At 45.7% G+C, this 19,377-nt stretch overlaps 1 protein-coding gene across 1 annotated transcript in view; it reads right to left on the reverse strand.

The window, feature by feature from the left end:
* LOC126283997 (tyrosine-protein phosphatase non-receptor type 7-like) overlaps window positions 1-19,377 on the reverse strand; it is a 121,689-nt gene that overhangs the window by 41,155 nt on the left and 61,157 nt on the right. The gene's annotated exons all lie outside the window — the stretch shown is intronic.

The raw sequence follows: 19,377 nt of genomic DNA on the forward strand, positions 1-19,377 counted from the left end.
AATTAATAATTTTCGGATTTCTCCTTTACTTCTACTGTGAAACCTTGCTTCTTGCCAAATTGCTTGACTGTAGGTGAACCCTTTAGCTTTAGTTTTCGAATATCAGTAACATAAATGACAGTATGTTTTGATTGCACTGACGTAGAAGCTTAAATTTCTTACAACGCCAGGGGAAGGTATACCTTAGTATGTGACATAAATTTCAACATGATATGTCTACTGGTTCGTGAGAGAAACGGGTCTTAACGCTCGGTCAGACAGACAACAGAGCTATCCTATTTCAGGATTCCGTTTTTCCCGTTTGAAGTACGGAAACTAAAAAATGAAGTCAGGATCAAATACACCCCAGAAAAGATGCAAGTGGGGAGTCCAGTGTCACAATGACGTCAACCGGAGAATTTACTGTATCCAAAGTTTTAGAGGTCAGTAGGCACGTGCAGCTTTATGCCTCTCCACACCATAATACTTGGACCACCAAGACGATCATGTGGGACAGTGTTTCAGGGTGCATTGCGTGTTCCCACCTCTCACCGTACCAGGGTACGCCCTGAACTGTCGAACAGGTTCGTTTTATTGGTCCAGGTGTTATGGTGTGGGGAGGCACGATGTTTCATGGGCGTAGTGGCCTCCGAATGTTTGGACGCGGTTTACTCGTCCACAGCTCGTGTTCTAGTGGTTAGGGTTACTGTCTCTGGATCACGGGGCCCCGTGCGCTATTTCCGGCCTAGTTGGGGATTTTCTCTGCCCAGGGACTGGGTGTTTGTGTTGTTCTCATCATTTCATCATCATTCGTGACAGTGACTAGCTTGCTGAAATCCCTGGGCTCGCACGACAGAACGGATGATTTGTATATTACTGGCCATTAAAATCGCTGCACCAAGAAGAAATGCAGATGATAAACAGGTAATCATTGGACAAATATATTATACTAGAACTGACATGTTATTACATTTTCACGCAATTTGGGTGCATAGATCCTGAGGAATCAGTACCCAGAAGAACCACCTCTGGCCGTAATAACGGCCTTGATACGCCTGGGCATTGAGTCAAACCGAGATTCGATGGCGTGTACAGGTACAGCTGCCCATGCAGCTTCAACACGATACCACAGTTCATCAAGAGTACTGACTGGCGTATTGTGACGAGCCAGTTGCTCGGCCACCGTTGACCATATGTTTTCAGTTGGTGAGAGATCTGGAGAACGTGCTGGCTAGGGAAACAGTCGAACATTTTCTGTATCCAGACTGGCCCGTACAGGACCTGCTACATGCGGTCGTGCATTATCCTGCTGAAATGTAGGGTTTCGCAGGGATCGAATGAAGGGTAGAGCCACGGGGCGTAACACATCTGAAATGTAACGTCCACTGTTCAAAGTGCCGTCACTGCGAACAAGAGGTGACCGAGACGTGTAACCAGTGGCACCCCATACCATCACGCCGGGTAATACGCCAGTATGGCGATGACGAATACACGCTTCCAATGTGCGTTCACCGCGATGTCGCCAAACCCGGATGCGACCATCATGATGCTGTAAACAGAACCTGGATTCATCCGAAAAAATGACGTTTTGCATTCGTGCACCCAGGTTCGTCGTTGAATACACCATCGCAGGCGTTCCTGTCTGTGATGCAGCGTCAAGGGTAACCGCAGCCATGGTCTCCGAGCTGATAGTCCATGCTGCTGCAAACGTCGTCGAACTGTTCGTGCAGATGGCTGTTGTCTTGCAGACGTCCCCATCTGTTGGTTCAGGGATCGAGACGACTACTAGTGATACGAGGCCGCTGGGATGCAGCACGGCGTTCCGTGTTACCCTCCTGAACCCACCGATTCCATATTCTGCTAACAGTCATTGGATCTCGGCCAACGCGAGCAGCAATGTCGCGATAGGATAAACCGCAATCGCGATAGGCTACGATCCGACCTTTATCAAAGTCTGAAACGTGATGGTACGCATTTCTCCTCCTTACACGAGGCATCACAACAACGTTTCATCAGGCGACGCCGGTCAACTGCTGTTTGTGTATGAGAAATCGGTTGGAAACGTTCCTCATGTCAGCACGTTGTAGGTGTCGCCCCTGGCGCCAACCTTCTGTGAATGCTAATGATTTGCATATTACAGCATCTCCTTTCTGTCGGTTAAATTTCGCGTCTGTAGCACGTCATCTTCGTGGTGTAGCAGTTTTAATGGCCAGTAGCGTATTTATGGAAAGGGCCCAAAATAAGTTACTGTCAGTTGCACTCAGCATAGAAACTTTATCTATTAAATCACAGATTCAAACAAGCAAGAATCAAAAACTCTCAAGATTTTAATGAAAGACCTCCTCTGATTTAATTTAAATCGACTGGAGGCCACATCAAAAACCCAAGCCACAAGGCCTAAGCAAGGAATTGACGTACAGGAGTTCTTCAGAAGGTTTCACTTCTTTAAATAAACAGCGGCTGAGTCTCATCGAATGCTCTCAAGTACGTATGGTAAGGAAGATAGTAGAGAAAGAACGTGTCTTGAGTGGTTTCAACGCTTGAAGAACGGTGATTTTAACGTAGTAGAGCGTCATAGTGATGGAAGAGAGAATGTTTTCGAAGATGCAGAATTGGAGACATTGCTGAGTGAAGTCTCGCGCCAAGCTGAAGAAGAATTGGCACGATTAGTGCGAGTGACACAACAAGCCATTTCAAAACGTCTCAAGGCTATGAGCATGATTCAGAAAGAGAGAATTTGAGTCCCGTATGAGCTGAAACCAAGAGACGTTGAACGGCGTTTCTGTGTTTGTGAACAGTTGCTTCAGAGGCAAAAATGGAAGGGATTTCTACATCGCATTGTGACCGGGGACGAAAAATGGGTTCATTACGATAACCCTATACGCAAAAAATCATGGGGATATTCCGGCAATGATTCCACGTCGACGGCCAAACCAAATATTCACAGTTCCAAGATCATGCTCTGCATTTGGTGGGGCCAGCTCGGCGTCGTGTAATATGAGGTGCTAAAACCTAGTGAAACAAACACAGGTGCTCGTTATCGAGCGCAGTTAATGCATTTGAGCAGAGCATTAAAAGACAAACGGCCGCAATACAGCGAGAGGTACAATAAAGTGAATTTGCAGCGCGACAACGCTCGACCCCACGTTGCAAAAGAGGTCAAAACGTACTTGGAAACGTTAAAATTGGAAGTTCTACACCACCCGCCTTTTCCTCCAGACATTTTTTCCTCTGACTATCACCAGGTCAATGGCGCATGGTCTGGGTGACAAACACTTCCGATCTCCTGAAGAAGTCACAAATTGGATCGATTCGTGGATCGCTTCAAAAGATGAACAGTTTTTTCGCGCGGGATTCGTACACTGCCCGAAAAATGGGAGAAAGTAGTGGCCAGTGATGGAAAATACTTTGAGTGATACATGTGTAAGCAATTTGTTTCATTAAAGCCTCAAATGTTGGGGAAAAACGGCGGAAGCAAAGTTGTACACCTTGTACGTACGGTCCAAATTTCATCGAGATACGTTATTTGGTAATTACACGTCAAGCAGGAGTTACTTCGTCCATAAATTTTGCACACTAGCATATATTCTGACTTTTGGTATGTCGGTTACAGTTGTAACCGCACTCTCAGCGTTCGGTACTCGGCTCGGCATAAGTGACGTGTTGACCACCGTATGACAGTGATGTAACGTACCATTCCGTTGACGTTCGATGTGAATCGACCTTACGTCAGTTCAGAGGCATACCTTCTCCATCAGCATCGTGCCTTGTAAAGCGCAGTGATGTTCGCTAGAATCTTCAGGTTGGCGGCAGCTTTTGCTTTATACTACATCTGTATCAAGTCCAAGTAGTCTCTAGGACTCGATTATATGAACGTTAACAGAATTGTGAAGAGATTTTCAATTAGTTCTGGACGGTTGCACTGACGAACCGCAAGACGAAGACAGCACAGATGTAGATCCGCAGCGACGGAAGCGAGCTTCGATCGCTAACGCCAGTGAGCTAAACCTCAGCCCTGACCCGGAACTATATTTAGAGGCGCGACGGTCGCCTCACACGACGTTTAACTGTCAAACGGGCGGACGCCGGAGGTCTGCTCTGAAATGCAGCGGTAAAATTTCGCCTGGGCAATGTGGAGAGCCATGTGAGTGGCAAAGAGAACCAATGACATCGGTGAAAGGTTGTTGTTGTCCTGTTGGTACGCGATGCGCATTAACATAGTCAACTGTCAGCCTGATTTGCTGAAAGTTTTTGTTTGTAGGAGCTTTTAAAAGCAATCGTGTTGTGTGTGTGTTTAAAAAATGGTTCAAATGGCTCTGAGCACTATGGGACTTAACATCTACGGTCATCAGTCCCCTAGAACTTAGAACTACTTAAACCTAACTAACCTAAGGACATCACACAACACCCAGCCATCACGAGGCAGAGAAAATTCCTGACCCCGCCGGGAATCGAACCCGGGCGTGGGAAGCGAGAACGCTACCGCACGACAATGAGATGCGGGCGTGTGCGTTTAGTTAAAACCAATTGTGCCGCCTATGACACCTGGTACAGCAAGCTACAGTACGCAATACAATGATTGAAGATACAGGGAAAAGCCGAGATTCGAAGGTTATAAATATCCTGGAGTATACTGCATCGCATGCGCTGGGTGTAGTTCAAGTTATATCGGTCAAACTGTTCGAAATTTTGAGATGCGCTTTAAGGAGTACATTAACAACCCAGGCTTGCCTTTAGTATCCACCTACAGTAAATGGGGCATTCAGTTACGGATCTACCCTCTAATCTTCAGATACTGCGTCGAGAAAGCGAGGATATCCCACTTAATATTTTGGAAGAATTGGTTATCGCTCACTGAAAAATTTCCTGATGAAACACGTCGCCTTCCTATAGCCGTTGAGCTCACTTATACAGCCAGTTACTGGGAGAGATGCTGTCCAACGTGGATTCCGAAATAATGTGCACTGACATTTGAGCCAGTTCAGCTGGTATTTAAACGAATAGTGAACTTTTCAAATACGTTTCCACTAACTAGGGCACTATTTCGTACTAAAAAGTCAGTGGTGACTCATAACCACATATTCGAAATTGCAAGGTGTGTCTGAAAACGTTGATCTCAGGAAATAAAACAAACAAGTAAAATACCTTTAGAAAGCGTCCAAAGTGATCACCATTAGCTACAACGCACTCCTGACTTGGATTGTAAAGCTGCTGGAAACAGTCAGCTCTTCTGGAATTGCTCGAAGCACAGTGATCACGCGTTGTTGGATATGGGCATCATTACATGAGATGAGACTTTGGTGCTACCAACGCTATTCCGACGACCGAGGAACAGTCAATGGCATGGTGTTCATCCTCTTCCCTGCATTCCTAAAAAAGTTGACTAACAGAATCCAAGATGGTGATCGCCTTTTTTGGCTTTGACGGCTCGAGACATCATGGATATCTACCCGAGGGGAGGAGAGGGGGGGGGGGGGGGCGGGAGGTGATGAAGACGATGGACATCAGTCGCTTGGTCTCCGGGTCTCATTCCCTGCAAGGATGCGGATATCAAACAACGCGTAACCACTGTGCTTCGAGAAATTCCACAAAAAGTGTTTGCTGACAGTTTCCAACAACTCTGCGACCGGCGTCAGATGTATGTTGTAGCTAATGGTGATTACGCTGAGGGCCTGCATAGGTATTTTGTTTGTAGCTCATGTTTCCTTTATTTTCTGAGACCATTCACTGAACTTTTCAGACGCACCTGTTATCTCAAACAAAAGTCTCATCTGCAGACTCATGTTCTTGGAACATTTTTGCTTCTATTATCGTATGCTTTCACCTGCGTCAGTTTTCACTGTTAATTATGATGAGTAAAGGTGTCATCAACCGGAAGACCACAGTACTTTATGAGGCGTAGTCCTATTGGAAGAAACCTTCCTCCGACCTTTGGACTAACTTATCCAGCCAGTTACACGGCAACCTACAGTCTTACATGGATTTTGGCCACGGTGCAACTCGCCGTTTTTCACATTAACAAACTTTTCTAGAGGTGGACGAAGTGAAAAGTGACAGATTAAAATCCTATGAGCCAGCAGGATTTTAACCCAATCCCTTTGGTCTGGAAGTCTAGTAGTTTACCGTTGAGGCCGCTAGCCACATACGATTAACCATAATACATCTACTGCGTGTAAGGTGACTAACGTAAGGTATCGTACGAGGGGTATTCAATAAGTAATGCAGCACATTTCTTTCTCGGCCAGTTTCAGTTGAAAAATGCAGAATTTGTCATGAGACATCGTGGAATGTTCCCGCTTCAGCCTCTATAGACTCCGACAGGTGACGTCGCTATACATAGCCTCCAAAATAGCATCTGTAACGGAGGTGCTTTCCAAGCAGTGAGTTGTTATGAGCTTAATTTGGCGACAAACCAGAGCATCTCAGATATTCGAAGCTGCTTGCAGATTCTCTACAGAGACCTGAAAGTGACCAAAAGCACGGTGGAGTCGTTGGGCGAGGCGTCTGCCATCACCGCAACAAGGTCGCCCAAACCTGTCTGATCTCCCGCCTGCCGGCTGGCTGCACGCAGCTGTGACGCTTGCAATGTTGGAACGTGCGAACACTCTCATTCAGAGTGATCGACGAACCACAATCAAACACCTCGCTGTTCAACAGGACGTCGCTATAGGTAGTACTGACACACTCGTCTCCCAACTGGGTTACTCAGAGGTGTGTGTGCCCACTGGGTTTCTCGCCGACTAACAGAAGACCTTAAATAGCAACATAGGACCATACGTGAGGAGTCGCTTGGGCACTACGAGGCTGATCGTGGCAGTTTTTTGTCGAACATCGTCACTGGCAAGGAAACATAGGTTCGTCGTTTCGAACTGGAAACAAAACGGGAATCCATGGAGTGACACCACACCACCTCTCCTCCGAAGGAAAAGTTCAAATTCGCACCCTCAGCTGGTAAAGTCGTGTCAATGATCTTGTGGGACTCTGAAGGGGCTACTCTGTTCGATGTCCGCTCTCGTGATGCAACGATCAACTCTGATGTGTATTGTATTACTCTCGGGAAATTGCAGAAACTTCAGGCAGTTTGTCGTCACAAAAGTGCAAACGAACTTCTCCATGACAACGCAAGGTCTCACACGAGGCTGCGTACCCGAGAGGACTTCACAAAATTACATTGGTCTGTTCTTCTTCATCCACCCTACTGCCCGAATCTCGCGCCTTCCGACTTCCACCTGTTTGTCCCTGAGCAGTGTGCGGCTAGCGTTCATGCCGTTTGTTCTTTGGCATTTTGTCACAGCGAGTGGCGTCTTGTTGCTTCCTTACTTACTGGCGTAACGAAGTTGCTGGCTTGCTTCCTTGAGTGGCAGCAGCAGCGCTTATCGATACAAGTAATAACGTACTATCTTTGGTGTGACCGCTAGTATTTCTGGGTGGTGGTGGTGTGTGTGGTGGTAAGCAGGTTGGGACAGAGCAGCGAGGAAATCTCCGCAGTGTGTGGCCAGGCCGGGACCACTGGTGGCGTGCACGCACTGTCGGATCGTGAGGCGCTAGCTGCGAGAGCGACAAAGTTCGTTGCACACCGAACCTGGGCGCTGAAGTTGAGTGATTAGTTAACCTCTAATTAAACCTAAACTATTGTGACATCTCTTCATTCATTTGCGGCTTGTTGCTCCCTAGGCCATTCGGGTTAGCAGCAACATATGATGTGTTGGATTCAGCGAAATCTTGCAGCCGTCTTCCTGTACTGTGATTAATTATTAAATTGACTGTTACTTGCCAGTGAAGTGTAAAAGCAGTATTTTCTGCCCTGTGGCCGTTAACGCCCCAGTTACCTGCCCTGATCGTTAGTGTAGTTTTCTAGCAGTGTGCCTTTCATCGTAGTGTTGATGCTGTCCGGCACGGCATGTAGTTCGACTGCCATTTAAGGTGTTTGGTTCATATTTTGCTTAGAGTGGTTATTGTTCTCTTGGCTGTTTTTACACCCCAATTTATAAAGATGTAGTGCTGTTCGTATCCTCAGCCGATATTTTCCATCGTTGTGCCGTTGGTCGGACGGAAGAGGATTGGTTAAATTGTTGGGCGGTCCTTGGGCCAACCCCAATTTGGGTTGCCATCAGATTATTTAACTTCAGCTCTTGGCTGCCTGTCTCACCTCACCTTACGTTTGAGGTACCTTCTCAGGACGACCCTTGGAACACTTCTGAGCAACATTTGTTCTGTTTGTTTAAATTGTGCGAGGCCTAAGGCCGTGTATTAATTCCGTTCCCTTTAAATTTTACATAAAGGCCTTCAGGCATGTTAAATTAAAAATTTGAAGATTGTTTTTTTTTTTAAAGATTTCCGTAAAATTTGTTCTATCTGAAACTGTTTGTAATCCAGGCCCTAAGCCGTTAGTTGTTTGATGCGTTATGTATAGCCTTCAGCTGAGGATTTACGCGAACCTCTTATAATAAGGCCTTCTGCCATGTGTATTCGTTAAAGGAAAAAGTTTTATAAGAAAGAAGGGGTTTATTTTAAATTTTTTGTCTGACTTGTTGTTCAGCCCTTCAGCCGTTGTTACAAATTTGTTTGTGGCCTTCAGCCGTGCAATTACTTAATATTTCTTTAATTAGGCTTTTGGTCGTCTGTTGTAAGTTTAAAATAAATTTCTTGGTTAGAAAAATTGTTTATTAATGTGTTTTAATTGTAGTTGTCCTTCAGAGGTGTAGTGTAGGCCTTCAGACGCTAATTGTTTTCAACTGCATGTTTTTTTCTAAATTTATCCTACTTTTAACTGCTTTTGATTTTTAAGCCAGGCCTTCAGCCATTCTTGTTTTTGGCGTGGTTTTGGGTCTTCAGCCCAAGAAGCATCTCAAGTTTTCTTTAACTAGGTCTTCAGCCGTATTGTGTAATTGTGATCTTTTAAAGCAATGTGGAAATAATTGGTTCTTGGAAAAATAAAGTTCTGTATTTGATTATGCAACTCACTGTAACTGTTTACGGCCCCATCCACAATTGTAACCTTATCCTGTGCGCTCTATGAGTGCCTACCTACCAGGTTTCAGTTCCAATGAAGGATGCACTCCTCGGAGGCAATACTTATATGTTGGCGAGGTTATTGACGCAGCAAGCCGTTGGCTCCGAAGTCGACCAGTAGACTGGTACCGTGCGGGCATACAGGCCATCCCAGAAAGGTGGTTCAAGACCGTCGCATTGAACGGAGATTATTTTGAAAAACAGGGTTTTGTAGCCACAAGAGGAGAAAATCATATGGTGTATTCGAATCCTGATTAAAACCAACCTGCTTTCACAAAAAAAGTGTTGCATTACTTATTGAATGCCCCTCGTAGATGGATTTCATCAAGTGGTGTGAAATGGTTATAGTGTAGTTTTAGTGACACTCGTAATTTTACTGTGACTGACATGTTGAATAAAGGGGATTTTTGTTCTAACGGTTTCAGATGCATAACTTTCGTTAATGTTTAGTGTGAAAATTTGACTGAAGTGCGATATAAAACGGTTGCAGCTTCGGAACATGATGATCCTTTGTAGTCTTCTCTTCTGTCAGACTTCTCGGATATTTTTTGTGTTAATGTTCTCTCCAGATGTTGACAAGTTCTAATTTGAATTAGCAAGAGGTTGTTTACAAACACTAAAACGACGGGTTTTGGTTTTCAGTGATTTTCGATAGACCAGTCTTCAATGACTTCAGGAATGTTTTCTCCAATAAGACTAGGTCGTATGATCGAAAAGATCAGCTTCTCAGACCCTTCTTTCTTTCCCCTCTCTCTCGCAAACAATCCTCCCTCCTCCCCTTTCATTTAAATTAAATACGGTTCCTTCCGCATCTAGACCGCAAAAAATTTACCCAAAACTTCAAAACTATCACCAAGCTGAACAAAAAAATTATTTAATTAATACAGAAATAACATTTTTGCTAAATCGTGTTTCTATGTGTAAAATCTTGACTACCAGGCGAGACTGAAACGACTAAAATATAAGTACAGTACATCCGCTATTGCTACCCTACAGAAAAGTACACAAAAATACAATTTGAACAAAGAAACATATTCTCCCAACTACTTTGCAGATGACAGGCTATCTAGACATAAAATGCAGGACGACCAGTACAACTCCACCTATACAATTATTACATTTTCAAGTGAGCAATAACTACAAATTGAAAATGCACGTATTATAGTTTTTACGCTCAATCCAATCAACAGCTATGTTTATTATTTTACAGAAACAAAACGACGGCCGCTGAAAATGACAGGTGTCAAAACATGTTTGGGTAGTAAATAAAAAGAGGAAAAACGTTATGTTTTGGGGGGAAACGGAGTTCTAAAAACCCAAAATAGAAACAGTCCATGTCGCCTGCCAAACAGACAGCACTGTTGCCACCCCTGTAAAGACTTTACTCTTGACTACATCTTAAGCGTAGAAGAGTAAATTAATATCCGAATTCATACTGCACATTCTGGTGACTAGCAGAATATTCAAATTGTAATTTGTTTTCTTCGTCTCAAAAACTCGTTGTTGTGAATGCGAGGTTGTGAAAACTTTTTTTTTTATTTGGCCTCTAAAGTTTGTACTCTATTTATCCAGCTAAAACAGGGGTTTAAATTGTGTACTTAATTGAACGAAGAGAATATATACATGCTTAAATACAGATACAAAGACTTAAGTTGTCACAGTTGGACACAAAACAAATTTTTATTAGAAATAAAAACAAAAGTAAATTAGACATTTTTGATTTATCAATTCACACCATGTCTAAAACTTAAGCAGAAGCTAAACACAAAAATGAAAATATGCAAGCAGTTAAAATCTCTGGTTTTTCTCTATATTCCAGGGAAATTAACAGTCGCTCTATAAAGGTGAAAGCCTTTAATAAACGAAGGTGAAGAATCTCTCTCAGAGAGGAGGTAACGCATCCTCATCAAACTCTTCTAACATTCCGATCGTTCACAGTCAAATTTGAGACACGGAACCGATAAATGATTGACGTCAGCATCCAACTCAGAACCACACTTATATGCAGAAGAGCTGTAAATGTTAGTTCGATGTAGATGTAAAGGAAAAGAGGCGTGATTGAAGCGGAGTCGAATGATCAATCTGCAGTCATGGACTGTGGGGCTGGTCTCGGCGGAGGTTCGAGTCCTCTCTCGGGCATGGGTGTGTTTGTTTGTCCTTAGGATAATTTAGGTTAAGTAGTGTGTAAGCTAAGGGTCTGATGACCTTAGCAATTGAGTCCCATAAGATTTCACACACATTTGAACATTTGAATGATCAATCGCATACGACAAGAGCATCATTTTGGGTCATCACATCCGCCTGGGACTTAAAAGAACTATTAGTTAGGACAGTATTTCAAGGTATATAGTCAATTGTACCTTCTGCTGAGACTATCGTTCTGTGTTGTATCAAGTGATAACAGTCACAGTGTTCAGCAACAAATACAGGTTGTCATTTACGTAGAGATGGATTGTTTGTGAGCTACTGTTCAAACCTTAACAAAATGATCCACTACACTGAAGTGGCAAAAGCCAAGAGATACCTGCTAATATCGTGTCGGACCTCCTTTTGCCCGGCGTATAGCAGCAACTCGACATGGCATGGGCTCAAAAAGTCGTTGTAAGTAACCTGCGGTAATATCGAGTCGCGCTGCCTCTATAGCCATTAATTGCGAAAGTGTTGCTATGAAGGATTTGGAGCTCGAACTGACCTCTCGATTATGTCCCATTAATGTTCGATGGAATTTGTGTCGGAGATCTGGGTGGCCAAATCAGTTGTTCGAATTGTCCAGAACGTTCTTGAAACCAATCGCGAACCATTGTGGCCCGTCAACATAGCGCGTTGTCATCCATAACAATTCCATCGTTCCGTGGGAAAATGAAGTAGACGAATGGCTGGTCTCCAAATAACCGAACATAACCATTTCCAGTCGATGACCGGTTGGACCAGAGAACCCAGTCCATTCGACTATACAGAAACACGAGACACTCGCGTAACCCGTTTATCCTTTCTCTGGGTAACTACGACCACAACCATAGATGGAAACATAATAGACCAAAAACACTATTAGCACGAAACTGAACATCTATGGTCCATAGCACGCTAACATGACAGTACTGGCGAGCCCCTGCAACTCAGCTACTACTGGCAACCCCAGATGCTTAACCCGCCGAAATACCGGCAATCGCAGGGAAACCGTACTGCACACAGCACGCAAACCAGCCACACACACACCCCACACTGTGAGCTGATCTATGACCGATCGCCCACTAATATATGACGACAATGAAATGTTTCAGGGACGCAGCAGCAGCAGATCCTGGAACGAGCGCCAGCAACGACAACGGTAACGATGCACGATACCTCGCACTATCATAACCACACCTTGCATGCGCTGTCGCAGCTAGCAATCCGCTACTGCCCTTACTACCCGTCCTACTGTCGCAGAGGTTTTTTTTCCCTTGGCGCTTGCCTTGGCACTTTTTTCCCTCTGCCCTTACAACCGCTACCCTTCGATCGTTTTCGACCACTTCTATCTCCTGATGGACCATGTAAATGAGTAATCTTACCCAGACGCATGGATAACATCACAGCCTGCATCCTGTGACTCCTGATTCTAAAACTAACGTGTTATACGGAGGTGACAGTAGAACTTTTGGTTTGGTCACCACGTTGGTGCGGGCGTGGAGGGGCCCCATCCCAGTCCATTCCATGTAATCACAGGCTACATCATTATGGAGCCACCGCCAACTTGCACAGTACCATGTTGACAACTTGGGTCCATGGCTTCGTGGAGTCTGCACCACACTCGAGTCATACCATCAGCTCTTGCCACCTGAAATCGGGACTCACCTGACCACGCCACGGTTTTCCAGGCGTCTAGGGTCCAATCGATATGGTCACGAACCAAGGAGAGGCGTTGCAGTCGATTTCGTACTGTTGGCTAAGGCACTCACGTCGGTTGTCTGCTGCCGTAACCCAAAAACGGCATAATTCGAACCGCCCCAGCGGATACATTCATCGTAAGTCCCACATTGATTTCTACGGTTAATTCACTTAGTGTTGCTCGTCTGTTATCACTCATAATCCCACTGGTCTAGGTCGTTAAGTGGAGGTCGTCGGCCTCTGCGATGCAATGGTGAGCGGTAAAGCCTGAAATGTGACACTCTCGGCACACTCTTGACACCGTGGATCTCGGCGTGCTGAATTGTCTAACGACTTTCGAAATGGGATGTCCCATGTGTCTGGCTCCAACTACCACTCCGCGATCAAAGCCTGTTAATTCCCGTCGTGCGGCCGTTATCACGTCGGAAACCTTTTCTCATGAATCACCTGAGTACTTACGACAGCTCCGCCAGTGCACCGCGCTCTTATACACAGTGCACGCGATACTACCGCAATCTCTATATAAATGCTTGTCGCTAATTCGTAACTTTTGTCATCCCAGTGTATGTTGTACATTCATGCTCATAAATTAAGCAAAATGCTGGTATATGGTGAAACAACGCTCTGGTGGGCGGTTTGCGGGTTTAAATCACCTCGGGGTACGACCGTGCGATGCATTTGACCTGCGGTCGTCGCACAGTAGCGCTGGCAGCAGTCCACATACGCAGAGCTGTGTTGGTGCATATCAGAGTACGGTGAAGCGAGTAAGTGTGCAGACGTTTGCAGACGTGCTAATGGTGACTGTAGCTCAAAGAACATATTGATGACGTTGTGATGGGTAGAACACTACGGCCACTGGAGGCTGGTCAAACACAGCAGGTGTTAGCACGGGCCCTCCGTGTGACACGAAGTGTAATCTAAAGATTATGGCAACGATTCCAGCAGACAGGAAACGTGTCCAGGCTCTACAGTACGGGACGTCCACAGTGTACAACACCAAAAGCATATCTCACCATCAGTGCCCGCAGACGGCCACGGAGTACTGCAGGTAGCCTTGCTCGGGACCTTACCGCAGCCACTGGAACAGTTGTCGCCAGACACACAGTCTACAGACGACTGAACAGACATGGTTTATTCGCCCGGAACCTGTAAGGTGCATTCCACTGAGCCCTGGTCATAGGAGAGCCCGTAAAGCCCGGTGTCAAGAACACAGTACATGGTCATTGGAACAGTGATCCTTGGTTATTTTCACGGACGAGTCCAGGTATAGTCTGAACAGTGATTCCCGCCGGTTTTCCATCTAGCGTGAACCAGGAACCACATATCAACCAGTTAATGTCCTTGAAAGGGACCTGTATGGAGGTCGTGGTTTGATGGTGTGGGGGTGGGATTATGATTGGTGCACATACACCCCTGCATGTCTTTGACAGAGGAACTCTTAAAAATTGTATCGGGACGTCATTTTGGACCAGTATGTCCGCCTTTTCAGGGGTGCAGTGGATCCCAACTTCCTCCTGATGGATGATAACGCGTGGTCCCACCGAGCTGCCATCGTGGAGGAGTACCTTGAAACAGAAGATATCAGGCGAATGGAGTAGCCTGCCTGTTCTCCATTCCTAAACCTCATCGAGCACGCCTGGGATGATCCACGGTCAACGTATCGGTGCACGTCGTAAAACCCCTAGGTCACTTCAGGAGCTCCGACAGGCATTGGTGCAAGAATGAGAAGCTATACCCCAGTAGCTGCTCGACCACCTGATCCAGAGTATGCCAACCCGTTGTGCAGCCTGTGTACGTCTGAATGGTGATCATATCCTATACTGATGTCGGGGTACATGCGCAGGAAACAGTGGCGTTTTGTAGCACATGAGTTTCGGGACGGTTTTCTCGACTTATCACCAGTACCGTGGACTTACAGATCTGTGTCGTGTGTGTTCCCTATGTGCCTATGCTATCAGCGCCAGTTTGGCTGGCCGGAGTGGCCCAGCGGTTCTAGGCGCTACAGTCTGGAACCGCGCGACCGCTACGGTCGCAGGTTCGAATCCTGCCTCGGTCATTGATGTGTGTGATGTACTTCGGTTAGTTAGGTTTAAGTAGTTCTAAGTTCTAGGGGACTGATGACCCCAGCAGTTAAGTCACATAGTGCTCAGAGCCATTTGAAGCGCCAGTTTTGTGTAGTGCCACGTTGTGTGGCACCACATTCTGCAATTATCCTTAATTAATGAGCATGAGTGTAGATCGCGCTCCACCTGCTTCAGAAGTAAATATGGGGTTGCTACGACACACTTGCATTGCCGACGAGGATCTCTAAAGTGCTTTTTTCGTCCGGCACTACAGTAACATTGCAGAATTATGCATTGCTCACCAGGTTTTACATTCTTCAACGAGAGTTGACGCACTAGGTAGTAAGTAATATACGGCGCACACAAACAGCAGTAATGCACACGAGAGAAGAAACCGCAAGTCACTGTAAGCGGCTGCAGGCATCCGCGACAGTCTCGCTTGCGCTCCTGTAGGCTGCCAAAAATATCTTTGGCGTTGGAACACTTCGCTCGGCTGGTAAACATCCGCTCCCACCACTATGGGACTTTTAATGATTGCCAAAATACCCGTTACGTTTCTTTTTAAAAAACTGAGAGTGTGTAACAAATTAACATCTTCACAACAGCTTCACCAGCTATCAAGTTAGTCGTTAAAAACTATTCAGAACTTCGAAACAACAGTAACCTTAAACGTTCACGTTCCTGCGTTCACAATGAGCTGATAATTGAGGCATTGACGCTTCCTTCGTAGGTAGCCCATGCGTTGACGAATTTCCCCTCCAAAATAAAATACTGGGGTCAACATAAAAATAACCAAATGTTGTTCAGCCTAACTTTGCACTATAAGCACATGGGACAAAAAACTGGACGGTGCAGGGACACGGGAAGTACTGAACGTAAGTGTAGTCAACACTGTAGTACCGGCATTTGTCCGGAACCGTTGCGTAGTTTTTGTAAACACTTTACCATTTAGTTATCAGGAGTCACTGGCGTGGTGCAGAACGTGCTATCGGTGTGAGAGCGTTTTACAAGCAGGGTGATAGTGACTGTTGACAAAGGGTATTTCGTCAGCGTTACCCGCTAAAACGACATTGGCGTGTACCAGCCGCTGGTGCGATTACGGCGTGACTGCGTAATTCTGAAGAAACTGATTCAGCCATGAAAGAGAATCCTCCAGGTGGCGTTCGAATGGCATGTGCCCAAGAGAACATTGCAGCCGTTCGAGTTTCCATCGAGAGGCGCCCTTGCCACTCCGATACCATACACTACGATAGAGAGTGTGTGGAGTGGCGTACAACAAATGCTGCACGAATTATAAAGTTCCACCACTATAAGTTGCAGATTATAATGCAATTAAACCCAAGATCGGGGAGGGGAGGGGGGGATGCCAGGGAAATACTGTAAACTCATCTCTTGCTCGTCGAATGACGCACGATGACTGCGAACTCTATGGCTCGTTGCATTGTACTGCTGGTAGATGCCATAGTGCCGAGGAATAATAAAATGCATGTAAGAGTGGACATGGTCCCCAATGATAGATGCATATTGGTTTCAATCCACTATGTCTTCGAGAACGGCGAGATCACCCAGGGAATTCCACGAAAACATCCCAAGAACAATGCGCTCCCCCCTCCACCCAACGATTGTTGTTGCGTGGTTGCTTTCAGATCTTTCACCCTGCACGCACCAACGGCTATCTGTTCGATGGAGCATAAAACGTGAGTCATGTGAAAAGGCCACCATTTGTAGTACTGGCGTCCAAATCCCAGTCTTCGTCGCCAACGAACGATCTGTCAGCATGGGAGCGTGAACCAGGCGCGTATTGCAGAGGCCCATATGCAGTAAAGTTCGCTGACAATCGTCGAGGAGACAGCGTTGGAGGCCTTTGGTTCATCTGGGCTATCACTTCCTCAGGCCTTTGGTTCATCTGGGCTATCACTTCCTCAACACTTGCACGTCTGTGCGCCAGTACACATCTCCGCAGCCGTTGTTCACCGTTTTCACCCTTGTACTTTATAGTCCGTGCTGCACCACAGTTGCCTGTTCTCGATAGCGCTATTTTACCATGGACGTGAATGGGTTACAAAGACGTTCTGGAAATGCTTCCAAACTTGTCCCTAAAACCAATGATCATGCCCTTTTGGACGTCAGGTAAATCACTCCGCTTCTGCGGTACATCCCCCCTGACACGATTTACACTGAAGCGCCAAAGAAACTGGAATGCGTATTCAAATACAGAAACAGGTAAACATGCAGAATACGGCGCTGCTGTCGGCAACGCCTATACATGTATAAGACAACAAGGGTATGGCGCAACTGTTAGATGGGTTGCTGCTGTTACAGTGGTAGGTTATAAAGACTTAAGTGAGTTTGAACATGCTGTTATAGTCGTTACACGAGCGTTGGGACACAGCATGTCCGAGGTAGCGATGAAGTGGGGATTTTTCATATGACCATTTCACGATTGTACCGTGAATATCAGGATTCCGGTAAAACATCAAATCTCCGACATCGCTGCAGCCGGAAAAAGATCCTTCAAGAATGGGACCAACGACGGCAAAAGACAATCGTTCCACGTGACAGAAGTGCAACATTTCCGCAAACTGCTGCAGATTTCAGCGCTGGGCCGTCAACAAGTGTCGGCGTGCGAACCATTCAGCGAAACATCATCGATATGGGCTTTTGGATCCCAAGCCCCACTCGTGTTGAAACGTCCTGTTTGGAAAATTTATGAATTACTGTACTGGTAAACCTCTTACGTTATTTGATTTTCAAACAGATGAGCAAAACTGAACGTACTCAGACACTTCTCTCTTTACTTATTCTCATCAACACTACACTGACGCACAATATTTTTAGCGCAACGCAATCTGACTTTCAATAATCCCTGCAAAAGAATGGCCCTGACTGACAATATCCTATTCCTTTCATGAATCACTTACGTCACAAAAATCTTCGTTACTCGAACTACTGCAATGCTGCCATCAAAATAAAAGATTCTAACCGCTGAAGGCACTAACTACTGATAGGCATAGTTAGCAAATGAAAGATTTTGATAGAGAACAAACAATGTATTTACCTTAATAATGTTCAAAACTCTTCATATATATCAGTTCATGATACACAGTCTTACAAATTTACTCTTTCTGGACGACACACGTCCAAATCATCCGCCCTCAGTGTACCCTTGATGACTGCACGACACAAAGCTTTACACCTCGCCTAGGCCCGTCAACACCGACATTGGACTGTTGATGACTGGAAACATCTTATCTGGTCGGACGAGTCTCGTTTCAAATTGTATTGAGCGGACGGACGTATACGGGTATGGGACAACCTCATGAATCCATGGACCCTGCATGTCAGCAGGGGACTGTTCAAACTGGTGGAGGCTCTGTAATGGTGAGGGGTGAGTGCAGGTGGAGTGATATGGGACCCCTGATACGTCTAGGTACGACTCTGACAGGTGACGGGTACGTAAGCATACTGTCTAATCATTTGCATCCATTCATATCCAGTGTGCATTCCGACGGACTAGGGCAATTCCAGCAGGACGATGCGTCCACCCACACGCCCAGGATTGCTACAGAGTGGCTCCAGGAACACTCTTCTGAGTTTAAACACTTCCCCTGGCCACCAGAATCCCAAGACATGAACTTTATTGAGCAAATCTTGCATGGCTTTCAACGTGCTGTTCAGAAGAGATCTCTATCCCCCCATACTCTTACGGGTTTATGGACAGCTCTGCAGGATTTATGGTGTCAATTCCCTACAGAACTACTTCAGACGTTACTCTAGTCAATGCCACGACGAGTTGGGGAACTTTTGCGTGGTCGTGGGGGCCCTACACGATATGAGGCAGGTGTTATCAGTTTCTTTGGCTCTTCCGTGTATATAGCCTCCACTGCTAATGCTGCCACCTTCCGTTGGTAAGGGTTATTGCTCACTGACGTCGAACACAGGCGGTGGTCATATCAATGTGAATGGAGCGCGTATAATTTGTAACATCCTACATAGGAATCTTACAGCTACGGCGCACCCCTCTCAGCTTGTCCTCCCAAGTGGTGACTTCTGTCACTTGGGCCTAAACAGGCTCTGTCGGTGTGCTTAAGTCTTCCCATCCTGGACTCGACTGTGACACCGAGGCCCAGAATAAAGTCTGATAACAACCTAGACACTAGTAGCCCCCAATTATTACATACGGCGTTGGAACACACTTGGCTTCCATCTCTAATTGCTCATACGTGTATAAGAGTTTTTATAACTTAGACGTTACAATAACGACAACGTTAGAGTATTTTGGAGGCGAGGAGTGTTCATTTGCAGTAAGCACCACAGGAAAAAAAGTTAGTAACCAACAGGAGACATAATTCTCATACCTTGTAACACAGCGTTTAGCCTTGGTAATAATCACAATTCGGTGACGAAAAGAGCCGATAAGCTTATAAAATAACACCACATCCAGCCGAAGCCCCTT

Source organism: Schistocerca gregaria, chromosome 8 (genome assembly GCF_023897955.1).
Source record: "Schistocerca gregaria isolate iqSchGreg1 chromosome 8, iqSchGreg1.2, whole genome shotgun sequence".
Lineage (NCBI taxonomy): Eukaryota > Metazoa > Arthropoda > Insecta > Orthoptera > Acrididae > Schistocerca > Schistocerca gregaria.